Here is a 14,491-nt window from a genome sequence, read left to right as displayed (position 1 = left end):
CATATTAGGGGGCATTATTATGGTAAGTACTTGCTAAATTTACATAATATTTAGTATTAGTAATGTTAAGGAACAATCTGATGGGGTTCACTTAGACATGGTGGATGAGGTAACATGTTTGGCTAAATATGCACTAAGAACCTCAATTATACTTCATGTTATTTGCAGAGTTTATTATATCTGTTGTGACTCAGGTCAGGATGCATCAACTGCAAAAATCTGGTCAAACCTCCAAAAATGTCCTTTCCCATATGAACTAAGCTCCGGGAAAGTGAAACTTTCTGGAGCGTGTACTTCAGAGGTTCCCACACACGGTCCTCAAGGCTCCCCAACAGTAAAGGTTTTAGAGATATCCCTGGTTGAGCACAGGTGACTTAATTAGTGCCTCAGTCGATTTCATTTAACCACCTGTGCTCAACTTTGAATATCTCTAAAGCTGCATAAACACACAACGATTTTTTTAATGATTATCATTAAACGATATTGTTTAACGATAATCGTTTGAAAAAATTGTTCACTTTCTGAGTCAAACGATGAACGATTATCATTCATGCGCGTTCACGTTTGTAGTTTGTAGTTCAGTCATGGAGCATACACGCGGTCAGATCTGTCAGATGAACGATTTGAACGATTTGAACGATTTTTTACTTCATTAAAATGAATGGAAATCGTCCAAGTCTGACTGCAAACACATCAGATGTCAGATATCGTTATCTGACCATCAGGAATGCGCATCGTTCAAATCGTTCACCTGACAGATCTGTCAGATATGTCAGATTTTCCTTCAGATATGAACGACTGAACGAATTTTAAATCGTTATCATTCAGATCTGAAGGAAAAATCTGACCGTGTGTATGCACCATTAGACTTGTCAACTCAACGATTTTCATTAAGGGAATATGCCAAAATCGTTTGTAGTTCAAAAAAATCGTTCATTACACTTTAAAAAATCTGACAGATAATCTGACAGCAAATCGTTCATAAATCGTTGGTAACCAAATCGTTGTGTATGTATGCAGCTTAAAACCTGAACTGTTGGGGAGCATTGAGGACCACGTGTGGGAACCTCTGTTGTAGTCGATAGGGAGCGCCATCTATAGAGAGAAAAAAGTGTCTGCGCCAGTATGAACGCTAGAAATTCCCAAAAGCTGTTTGTTAAAATAACAATTTATTAAGCAAATATTAGACTGAACTGCAGTTCTACAAAAACTAATTATCCCAAGGATCAGTAGACTCGCTATACACATCAGATAGCATGTGAACAGCATAAATCCAGGTATCAAATGTATATACTGAATGTCCTTTGTTCAGCTTCCTGTTTTTTCATTCAATAATTACAGCAGGTATGCTGTTCATTCCAGTATACAATCATCAATGTATAAGCATATACAGTATGTTTCCAAATCACCGGAGGTAAAATCACATCACACGGCAATTAAAATAAAGATTGATATTCACCAGACACGCAGACACTTTTTTTCTATGTGTTCTTCTTTTTGAGGGTCTGGACAGGACCCCTCAGCTGCCAGCTGCAATTATTTACACAGGATAGCATTTATTTATATGCGCACCTATATATTTTATTTAACGCCACTTATAGATAGCGTTGCCTAACAGAAGCCTAGGGGCTTTTTTTTCGGAGACTTCCCCAAGAGATGTCCAATAGAGCTGTACATGTGCAGAAGTCCTCACACCGCAAAGGACACCTCTTATTGGGAGAGCTGTCCTTTGCTTAAATATTCATGCTTAGCGCCTGCCATCAGTGGCGGATGCATCACATCCAAAATACCGCGCTACATATATCTCGCCCCCAGTGTTTTTAGTGCTAAGAGTTTGCACCAGTATCTTTTTTTTCCCTTCCTGGCATTAGAAGTCTCAGCATGTTAGCATTTCTTAATATAATTAAATGTAGGGTTTGCGGTCCTATGATGTCACAGCTCAGCAGAGCTCAACGAAGGAGCACCCAAGAGGGAGAGTGACCACGGGGGGGGGGGGGTGAGGTTGGCACCAGCTGTTCCACAATGATCAGACATCAGACATGAGAAAGCTGAATGGTTGTCTAAGGGAGGAAATTAAGGGGAATTCAGAAAAAGATGGCAATGTTCTTGAGGTGCAGTGTTACTTACATTGTTAATAGAGCTTATTAAGAATTACAATATGTGTCTTCTTCTGCAAGGTGATAACGTTGAGGTAAAAGATAATAGGCGCGACTCCGACATATAGTATAAAACAGAGAGATGATGAGATGGACGTGCAAGCAGTGTATGGAAATCACAGTAAATAAACCCCTCCTCCTCCTATTGCTGCATTCGTGCCCAACAGCCCTTCTCGGTGCGCCAGGTCCCGTGAAACTCGGCTTGCGCCAAGCGTCTTTTCTGCATCTTTTTCACTCAAAGTGCTGCGATGCAGCAGCTGCGGGTATTATCATGACAGTAGAAGGTCCTCTGATGAAATTTCACCAACAGAGAAACGCGTTGGGTGTCTTCACTATACTCCATCTTTTCTGCGGTTTTAAAAAATGGGCCTTTGTATCCCTATACAATTCACAACCTGGCGAGCTGACTGATACTCAGCTAGGGCACAGATTCTAAAACTCAGTCCTCAGGACCCCAAACAGTGCATGTTTTCCAGGTCTCCTCAGTGAAATACTTAAGGCCCCCATACATCAGCAATCTGAAAACCACAATTGAACAATTTGAAGATTTATTGCCTGATCTTAGGATTTCCCAATCGAGCAATCTGCGCCCATACACTACAGATCTTTTTCAGTGATTTGCAGATCGATTGCAGCAAACACAGATCTGGCAATCTTGAAAGGCCCATCATTTTGCTAGAAACGGTCTGCAAATCTGCTGATCATGTCCATACACTAGCAATCTACAGCCCCAATCCATCTGTGAAATCCAACATGTTGGACAATCTCATTAAACAATTCCAATCACTTTTTGATTGCAATCTGCGATCTGTGAAGCCCCATACATTGCAGATTTTTATACACAATCGATTGCAAATTGCATGATTGCTGCAATCCATCTCTGATGTATGGGGGCCTTTAGCTCCACCAGTGGAACTTTTAAAATGTGTCAGTGAGTAATGAGTACACCTGTGCACCTCCTGGGTGACCTGGAAATGGGAACTGTGTGTGGTCCTGAGGACCGAGTTTGAGAACCAGTGAGCTACAGCAGGACATCGTCATTGCAAGTGTGTCCGATACCTTCCAGGCTATAGTCTACCCCAAGCAGGGGGCTATGGGTCCGTGCAGCAGCAGAAGTCTCTGATGTCACGCCGACACTGCATATATTTTCAATTAAATGTATTGAACAAATACATATTTATTAATGCACTCACAAGTCTTTATTTCAGTTGGTAATTTAGAGCTGCTACAGTGTGACTTCTTTTCTATTTGTTACTTATTTAAGGAGGTAGCAACCACATTCATTGATCAGCATCTGATATATATATATATATTATATATATATATATATAATATATATATATATATACATATACATGTATATATATCTTGCACACAGATATAGAAGTGTCGCATATCAAATTCATCCGTTCAATCTCGTGAAACTTACTTGTCGCCTCGTGTTGCAACTAAAACACACATTCAAGTGAAAAATACACTACAGCTCACTCGCTCCAGGTGTCTTGCGCTGCATGGCGTATGGAGGCGGGGTGTATGAGGACACATCTATAACCTTATATATTAATTCACCAGATGTCTGTAATGCCCTCATCTATTTGATGCATAAGTCACAGTGCTCTCATTTAGGGCAGGATGTACTAAGCATGAAAATGCAGCCAAAACTCTGAATATGCCGTTTTCCGAGTTTTGCCCACATTGTTTCCATATGTACCAAGCTCCGGAATGTGATACATTCTGGAGCTTGGACCCAGCGGGTAATGCCATCTTTAGATGGCGTTATCCAATAGAAGCCTATGCGCTTCTTATCGGGTTCCTTCTGAGAGGGCTCTCTCCCAGTGTGCCGTTCTGCGCATGGGCGGAGGGACTTCTGGGTAATAAACCTGGAAGTCTGTCTCGCATCTATTTATCGCAAAGGAGAGATCTTATCAGGAGAGCAGTCTCTTGCAATTTTAATCGCATTTCCAAGTACTTACCAGCAAAATTAACGCTGGTATGTACCCGATAAATGGCGGTATATACCGCATCGCAGATGCGAACGCTTAGTACATCCCACCCTCAATGTTGTCTGCATTTTTGTTTATCTGTTTTTGCAACCCATATACTGTACAAATGCTCAGTAGTTCATAGAAGGCATAAGAAAGGCAATTCCGTTTGCTCTTCAGCCTGCAGAACGCGTGGAACCTAAAAGGTGACGTATAAGGGCGCAGTGCAGCGTATAGTAATGGAAGCAGGCAGCACAGCTAAGCTGTACATTGTCAGTGTTACATCGCCCTTCTGCTTGGGGATGTACTGTATGGAATCTGCTTTTCCAGCCTTTTCAGCTAACATATTGTACAGCGTCAGACAGCAATGTACAGTTTACTTTGTGTCAACAGATATTTCAGTTAATAGAGTTAATGTTGCAGTAACTTTCTATGTAACTGAGCGGAAGTTGCCGCCTTATTAAACATTTCACTAAACTGATAAAGAGCTGCATATATAACATAAATCATTCCACTGGGGAGGCAGAACTTGCATCAGATATAGTGCAGATTGTGGGGGAGGCGGCAGATGGGTTTTTTTTTGGGGGGGGGCTGCTGCTAAAAGTAGCATTAATAAACACTGCAGGTCTAGCGCGGATAAATCACCCTCATATACTGTACAGGCGTGGTTTGTTTATCCAGCAATTTCCTCAGCTGTGTGTACGTGAAATCCTCCTAACACATTAGTAACATATGAACCAGTTGATGATTATTAGAACATTTGCAAATTATTATTGTTATTTTGTACTATCAATGATCACATTGTAACAGACTGTAGGGGAGATGTATCAAGCCTTGGAGAGAGATAGGGCCCTTGTTGAGAGGTGGACACGGGAGCAGACGCAGCTGTGTATATTTGCGGTCGTCTGTCTGCAGCTATATGAAAATGCTGCTACAAAGTCCTCCCCTTGTGCATACCTCCCAACATGACCCTGTCCAGGAGGGACACAGGGGGTCAATCAGACCCACTCTTGAGCGGCAGTACGCTCGCAAGCGGGTCGATGTTCCCCCACTGCGTATGCACACGACGGGCTCTCCATCGCTCCGGGTCTCGCACCAAAGGGGGCGTGCTGTCGATGTTGATTGACAGCGCTCCCCCTTTGGTGGGCGTGCCTGCCAGACGGAGGCGTTCCCATGGGAACGCCTTCCGTCTGAAGCCGGCCCCACTGACATCACTAGTGATGTCAGTTGGAGTGATTTTGGCTCTGATAGAACCCAAATCACTCCAGGGCTTGCGGCAGCGAGACCCTTCCGCAGGGTCTCCGTCGCAAGCCCGATGATCGCGATGGTCAAGACCATCGCGACCATCATCATGGACACTCGCTATAGCTGTGGGTGGTAACCCACAGCTATGCGAGCGTCCATGAGGACGCTCCAAAAAAAGGTAGGAGGGCCCTGATTCAGAGCGAGCGCTCTGGTCAGAGCGTTCAGCTCTGAATCAGGCCCACAGTGCTCTGGTCCTGGACTTCCCTGGTAAGAGGTGGGGCCGCAGCGCAGTTCAAAATTCAAATAGGGGAGTCACACCAACTGTCATTTCACACACTGCCAACATCACTGGCTGGGACTCACTGGCAGTTGGTGTGACTCCCCTATTTGAATCTTGGACTGTGCTGCAGCCCCAACCCTGGAGCCATCACCAATCATAAATTACCAGGGAAGTCCAGGACCAGAGCATTGTGATTGCTGTGACAAAAGTCACAACAATCAGGCGGAAGCAGCCATGTACACACATGGCACCTGCAGCTCACACTCACCTTCCGTAGGATATTATAGATGGCTGGGACGGCTCCCTACCACCGGCTGGAATACTGTGTAAGTGACCCTTGGGGCCGGGGAGAACGGAGAAAGATTCCCCCTAGTACTGAGCACAATCACGGTGGTCATTGACCTCCTGGAGATGACAGCTCCCGCAACGCGCCTGCAGTCACATGATCTGACAGCCGGGGCTCTGGGAGCGGGCTCCCCCACCCAACACCTGGCTGCCCCTACAGCAGTATTATGGTGGCAGCGGGCAGGCACCGGGCCCCCTAGGACAAATGGGCTCTGGCACCCACCCACGAGCACTGGTTCAGCTGTGATGGAGTGGCAGCCAGGGGGGGTTCTAGGTACTCAGAAACCCCCCCTGCGTGCGCATATGCACTGCATCACTCAACAGTGACAGCCCCAGCAATTATCAGCAGACTGTGCTGCCAACATCTTATTGCCAGTTTTAAGGACTAGTATACCAGCATACAGGAGTGACCTGTTTACACTGTTTACAGTCGGGATGGCGGCGCTTAGATGCGGGGAAACTCTCCGTACAGGCGAATACCTGCATTTAGTAAATATCATTGCGGCCAACTTGCTCTGAACTCTGCCTTGGCCCTTTAAAGAAGGCGCACTTGTACAGGTCAGGAAGCGATTAGTGTATCGGTGTCATGGAGTCTCTCCGACAGTATAGAGCTGACTGAAGCATCTATAGAAACTTCCTGTAAGTGTTTCAAAACTTTACTGGGCTCCTAAGTCAATTAGACACCATTATATAACAATTGATCTGTTTTAATACCGACGTAATCTGACAGTATAATTGCTGAAGGTGTCCAATTAAAGTGCCAATTAAAACATCATTGCTAAGTGACTCACTTAAACTACTAAAAGCAGATGAGTGCTCTGTTCTAAATTTACACATCTGTAATATGGAAAATACAGTAGAATTAAATATGTTTTGCACTTTTTACGTTGGTTTGGTGACGTCTCAGCACTTGGTGAGGTAAGGGTTACAATCCTAACGAGAACAAGTGATGGGCTCTCTAATGGGTCTTCTATTCCCTTCTTATCAAAACAGGAGACTGAGCTCTGACATTTTGCGCTATTTAATGAACGGGGCTAGTGGAAAGCTAATTAAAAGCTCCAGTCCTTTGGGGTCCGCGTTCTTTAAACTCATTGCTTTACCTACTCCTATACACAGGTTCTGCGCTCTCTGTATCATTTACGTAATTCCAGCTAATTGCTCGCTCCTTCATTTCCTGCAGACAAGGACTCATTTACCAGAGGGTGACATGAAGCGTTAGCACCTGGGGACACAGCGCGAGGAGCCAAGGAAAAGAAAATAACCATGTTTTCATATTCCTAACCCCTGTTTACTGAGCTGCAGACTGAATTATTCTTCAGCGCCGTCTTAAAGAACAGATTGTGCGTCTTGCCTCACGCGCTCCCTTTCCCAATTAACTCCATCCCCCTGTGTTTACAAACATAATTAGTCGATCTTTTATAACTGGATCGGATCCATTTTCTGCAAAATTTTGGGGATATTTAATGAAACCGAAAAAAGTTTTAGAATTTCTAGCAGATTGTGTCTGATACCGCTTTTATACCTAAATTCCGGGTATGACCCGGAGGTTGGAACAGGGTTCCAAACCGGATCAGATGCAGAATTTAGCCGGCGCCGACCCAGGATATTCCAGAGTCGTCGCCGTTCACACCGGAGCCGGGTCTCCAGTGACCCGGCTTTTCCGGCGCTGAAGTGGATGCTTGGAGATGACGTCATCTCCAAGTGCCACTGAAGCCGGCCAATCGGCAGGCATGCGGAGCGATCCAGGTCATCGTGACCCGGATTGCAACGTTTACACTGCAGGGTTTCATGGGTTATTCACATGTTAAACCCTGCAAGTTACATGGGTTTGATTGCCGGGTCACTCGACCTGGGAATCCAACCCAGTCCCCTTTTACACCAAGGAGCTACCAGGGTTACCCATGCAATAACCCGGGTTTTAGCTCTGCTGTAAAAGGGGTATTATTAGTATCTGTATAATCTCCTTACTCCATAGGTAGGGTCCGGGCCCCAAGGAGATTGCAGTAAATGCCAATGATTTTAGGAACATCTTACTGATCATTGAAGAATAATTGGATAACAACTGAAAAACAATACAGTGGGATACTGGAACAAATGTTACATTTAACTGCTTATAAAGTATGGACAATATATTGAGGAGCACCCAGGGCCGAGCAGGACACATACAGTCACTGCGCTTGTCCCAAGGGATCACATTAAGGAGTGTTGCTTCCCAATTGCCCTCTGAGAAACGAATGCAGCTGTGTTTTATACTATCATTTTTTCCACAATCTCAGCCACTTCATATAATCGTATCTCTCAATATATGGCGAGCGCTACTGCTCTGTAATGGTGACTCCTTAGAGAACTTTTATGTTTATCTATTTAAATGTCATGTTATTTCCTACTTAAATGTCTTCACGTAGTTTGTGGAGAGAACGAGCCGTACGCGCATAAAGTTACCAGCATCTCGTTCCTGCACAAAGTACTGTGTCAGAAATCAGGAACAATTTCTAAGTACATGTGAGAGCATTACTGCCTAGGTATATGCACTAAATCCCCAACATCAACTGTATTCTCAGGAGGCAGATTATCCCGTCCTACTGTTATAAGAGGCAATAAAAGCCACAGCTGACCTATTTTCTCCTGATTTTCAAATCGCAGTTAAATTAGTTCATATAGAGCTGTTTCCCTGTTGTAGCAAAAAGGAAACTGCTTCGATGCCAGTCGGCAGTCATTAGTATATCGACAAAGCAAGACTGCACCCCGAGGGGGTTTTAACTGTTGAAAAACAAGTTTATTCGATGCAAGCACAACTTACAATAATAGTGTGACCCACCTGCATGCAACTGAGTGAAAGCTGGGGCCTGTCTGACTGCATGTTTAATACCCCTTTCACATCTGTATAACAGGACGTACCGTGGATTTTGTTCACACGCCCCTATCCCGGGTGCGACCTGGCTGAGACCCCTTTCAGACTGGCTACCTGACCCAGCACTAATGCCAGGTCTATGACGTCACTGCCGTTACTGGCTAGCAGGGCGCTTGGAATGGCACCCTGCAGACATGCAGCCAGCAGCCTGTACGGCACCCTAGGGCATCCTTACAATGCTACGGCCGTGCTATTGTCTTTACTGGTGGTCCAGTCCCCTCGCCATGATGTCATGCAGTTTGGGGCGTGGCCGGTACAGTGCGCTTTGAAGCCCTGTTACGGCTCTGACTAGAGGAGCATAGAGGAAGAGGGACAGGTAGAAAGTAATGGAGACAGGGCCTGCTGTAGTCTTAAAATATTACTAGGCATGCACAGGTCTCTAGGAAAATGGCGCCCATGGTGACTTTACTGCACATCACAAATCTCCAGGAAAATGGCTGCTGCACCATCTTGCCAGTGATTTCTGCTGCTCCACAGCATCGGACAACACCGAACTCCTGAGCGGTAAGTATAATTATGTGGATGTGTGGTATGGGCCCCCCTGAACCCAGGGGTCCGTGTGAACAGCACATCTGATACCTATTATAATTATAATTCCCTTCGGCACCTACAGTATGTAGGGGGCCCTCAATTCTCAAAAACTTCTATTGCATAAACTTCCATCAGTATATAAAATTGTTAATAATTATTTCTTCTTTTATTTTTATTTTTTTATAACTTATGCAGAGCTACGATATATTTTCAAACACAGTCAGGATCCTCGCTAATCGTTTCTATACATGCTGTTGACAAAGGGTGCCATCAGCATCTGTAAAAGATCTGACCAGATCTGGGAGGCACTTCTGTATACATTAGAGATGTTCGCTTTCCCTGAAATACAAACACATCCAAACTTAGGAGTTTCGAGTCCAATTCAGTTCTAGTCTGGAATCACTTTGGGGTTCCGAGTCGAACCGAGTTCCGGTTCGGTTTTGCTGTACTCAAATTTAAAAACCAAACTCAGGTTTTGGATTGCATGTAAACAGATCCAAATTACATCATTTATTGATTTTTTTTAAATTGATTTTTAAAATTTTTTGAATCGATTTTCAACAATATTTTTTAGGAATCCAAAACTGAACCAAAATTTACTCTGAACTAGAGATGAGCCGTTCGGATTCTGTGGAATCTGAACCGCTCCGAACATTGGGGATCCGAGTCCACCCGAACCCTGTTCGGGTGTTCCCCGCCTGACTCGGATCCCCGTTCGGGGCTGAACGGCGGCCGCCTGATGTGAGATTCTCGCTAGAGAATCCGACATCAGGGCTCCTCGAGTGTAGGGCAGTGATAGCGGTCTGCCATACACAGATGAAACACACAGCCGCCAGCGGCAGCTGTGTGTTTGTTACAGCAGCCAATGAGAGTCACACAGACTCTCATTGGCTGCTGCACGGAGGGAGCCGGCTGGAGCTCACTCATGAGCTCCGTCTTCCGGCTCCCTCCTCATCCCGTGGCAGCAGAGCGGACGGCGGCTGGAGCGGGGATACAGGTAAGTTTTTTTTTTTTTCCATGTGTGTATGGGGGCCTACTACTGGAGGGCCCTGCTAATGGGGGGCATACTACTGGAGGGGCCTACTACTGGGGGGGCATACTACTGAGGGCCTGCTAATGGGGAGCATACTACTGGGGGGGCATTCTAGTGGGGGCATACTACTGGGGAGCATACTGCTGGGGGGGCCTGCTAATGGGGGCATACTACTGGGGGCCTGCTAATGGGGGGCATACTACTGGGGGGGCATACTACTGGGGGGCATACTACTGGGGGCCTGCTAATGGGGGGCATACTACTGGGGGCCTGCTAATGGGGGGCATACTACTGGGGGGGCATACTACTGGGGACCTGCTTATGGGGGCATACCACTGGGGGGCATACTACTGGGGGCCTGCTAATGGGGGCCATACTACTGGGGGGGCCTGCTAATGGGGGGCGTACTACTGGGGGGGCATACTACTGGGGGCATACTACTGGGGGGCACTGCAAAGGGGGCCCTACTACTACTAAGGGGACTGCATAGGGGGCACCACTACTGGGGGCATTGTGTAAGGGACACCACTGCTGGGGGCATTGTGTAAGGGACACCACTGCTGCGGGCATTGTATAAGTGGCACTACTACTGTGGGCATTGTATAAGGGGCATTAATACTGTGGGCTTTGTATATAAGGGTCACTACTGTGGGCTTTGTGTATAAGGGTCACTACTGTGGGCATTGTGTAAAAGGGTCACTACTGTGGGCATTGTGTAAAAGGGGCACTACTGTGGGCATTGTGTAAAAGGGGCACTACTGTGGGCATTGTGTAAAAGGGGCACTACTGTGGGCATTGTGTAAAAGGGGAGACTACTGTGGGCATTGTGTAAAAGGGGCACTACTGTGTGTGGTAACATAAATAAGAGACACTACTTTATGGTGTAATGTGAATCAGGGGCACTATGTGCGGTGCACTGTGACTCGTTGGGCCGTAGCCCATTTTGTAAACAAGTACTGTGATTCTGCTGGCCGTACCCCACTGGGTGGGTGCACTACTTTTCATTTCTGCCACTGCTGTGTGGTAATGTGTCATAGATGTTCTTAATACTGTGGTGTCTGTGTCGTTGTGCCGCTGCTTTGTCGCTTAGTAACCAGTCAGCTCACTGCAACCTTTGGCCAATATTGTTGAAAACAACATTATAAGCTGTGAGGTGATGTAAATTGACTATAAATGACTGGAAATTAATGTTATTGAGGTTAATAATACTCTAGGAAGAAAAAAAGACCAAATTATGTAATTTTAACTTTTTTTGTCAATTTTTGACAAAAAAATCCAAATCCAAAGCCGGACAACAAATTAGAACCAAATCCAAATCCGGCAAAAATGGTCCGGCGCACATCCCTACTCTGAACCAAAATACTTAAGGGTGATTTTACCAAAACCAAAACACAATGATGAATTAGTACCAAAACACTGGGGGTCCGCGCACATCTATTGTATAAATACATCGCTTCCAGGGTTGCAGCAGAGCGAAAGTGTACCCTGTGCCGGCCCCATCCACGAACATGTGATGTCATGATTTCACAATGAAGGGGTGGGGCCACCGGTACCAAGGAGAATATGAGCACTTAGACCATCCTAAGAACACTCCGCAACCATAGAGAACAGGAACGTCCAAAGGACACTATGAGCTGTGTTCAATTTGAGCCGAGCTGCGATACTTTTTCGCGGCCCGGATTTTTTGCCTACTTCGCCTGTTTTGCAGGCGGAAAAGTATCGCGCGCGTGCCCGCGTATCCCCATATTCAATATGAAAGTAGGCGAAAACGGGACCGGCGAAACTTGAACAGGCGGAAAGTACTGTCAGAAATGGGGAAATCAGCCTGACACCCCCAAAAGATGCTCTGACATGGGGGTTCCCTATGATACCCCCCGTTTTGGCTTTCTGAATGTATTTGGTGTTTTTAAACGGGCTCAATAGCTGTAAATAGAGTTTCTCTATATGTGGTGCAGAATAGTATTCTGTAGTATTTTTTCCAGAAAATAACTTATCCCAGCAAATTTGGGGTACATGAAAATGGGGTCAGCATATTTAAAAGTTGCTAAAGTGAAGTTGAAAAAATCGTGAAAAATCCACCTGCTGCAAACACCTGCAATCAAGAAAACACTTGGGGCATACTTGGGGACCCCCCCCAGAGTCAAGTTCACTAGTTTTTAACTTTCTACCCCAACTTTTTTTTTTTCGCCCCCTTTTTCAAAGTAATTTTTTGGTGTGTTCTTAAGTGTTTTTTTTTAATTTTGACACAGATTACCTTTGGGGGACTGTCTGAAGGCTGCAGGGGGGTTCCCGCAACGTTGCACCCCAAAACCCCAATTCTGCACTTTTTTCCTCCTGCTATCCATAGGCTAAACTTTTCTACCTATTACACTGCATTGACTTTCCGCCAAAGGTGGAAAGTCTTTCAAATTGAATACGGGGTAAAAGCAAAACAGGCGAAAATGACGTCATCGGCGAAAAAGTATCACGGATCCAGACTTTTCGCCTCAAATTGAATATGGGCCTGTGTGCAGCTCCCTCAGTGGCTTGTCACTGGGAACAAGGTGAATATTATCACCTGGAGCAATATCAGGTTAGGGTACCATCTCCTGTGGTAAAGAGCAGCACTTCTCATGCAGCAGCCAATCAACAGCACACCAATCCAGTGCCTCGGTACAAGTAGCCATAGCTAGATTTCTTTAGTAGCCGAAAATAAGCAAAAGATAAAAATAGATCCTAGCCTGTCCAGCACTAACTAACATAAAGTTCCCTCTCTATGGGTGGAAGTCTCTAGAGTTCAACTCACAAACAAATCAACCATTGTGCACAGCTCTTACATCAAGCAGAAACAGTGTCCCTCAGCAGGCAGCGAGAGGCTGACTAGAGAACTATATCAGCCTCTCACAGGTGGTCTGGCAATCAAAAATTCTAATTAGCACCAGACAAAAGCTAGGAACCTGGAGCATACATATATCACTTCCCAAGTGCTTCTGTCACTATATATAGTATAACTCTTTAGCAGGTACTTGTAACGTATCGCAGTTACATAAACAAACACATACTTTTACCCCATATTATACCTTAATTATACTGGATAAACTCATACTATATGTAACAAGCTCCCATAATGTTTCCTAATGAGCAGGGTCCTTTGGGAAGCACTGCAGCCTGAATGGTACAGTATTAAGGTTTATGTTGCATGAAAATTAATTAAATTCACTTGTTCATTTGCGCTAAACTTAGAACGTTAGGAGACAGTAGGAGGCAACAGTAGCTACTTTCACAATCAGAATAATACCTAAGGGCTCTGTTCAGGGGACATATTTGTACTGTGAAACAATGTAATTGATCTTAAAGGGAACACAGAGGAGGTAGATCATAGCTTGGGTTGAATAATATCTGATAACTTATTTAAAATAAAAAATCAATAATAATAACCATTAAATAAATAAATGTAGCCACAAATCGAACATGTTTTATTGCAAATACAATAATTATGTCCCTGAGAATCTATGTAACTGTAGATTGTACAGATCTTGAACACAGGTGTGCTACAGTCATTTATTTTGTGAAGATTATTAGTTATACATATGTATCTCACAAATGACTGACTCCCAGTCTCCTGCCCAGTACTGGACAATTCTAGCTCCACCATCTCCCCTTCCCAGGCACCTTGTTATGCTATCTGATATACAGTACTATAATGTACTGTACTGAATGTAATATAATATATGAGCATTTTAATTTCGTATATGGGTTATTTTTGAAAAATGTCATCACACCATGGGGTATATTTACAAAAATTCGATTTTGGATTTGTGGTGTATTTGAATATGATTTTAATTCGATTTTGCACATCAGAGATTTACTAAAGGGAAAATCTAATGTAAAATTGAATATCGGCAAAACTTCGAATATCGGCAACAGAGGAACATAGGATCCCCTGATTTACTAACATTTGAATAGACAACCGAACACAGGGCCTTATTCAGCAAAGTACGCAATAGCGATTACGCACGCAGTTGATCG

Source organism: Taudactylus pleione, unplaced genomic scaffold, assembly GCF_031769625.1.
Source record: "Taudactylus pleione unplaced genomic scaffold, aTauple2 ptg000425l, whole genome shotgun sequence".
Lineage (NCBI taxonomy): Eukaryota > Metazoa > Chordata > Amphibia > Anura > Myobatrachidae > Taudactylus > Taudactylus pleione.
This window is presented reverse-complemented; position numbering follows the sequence as displayed.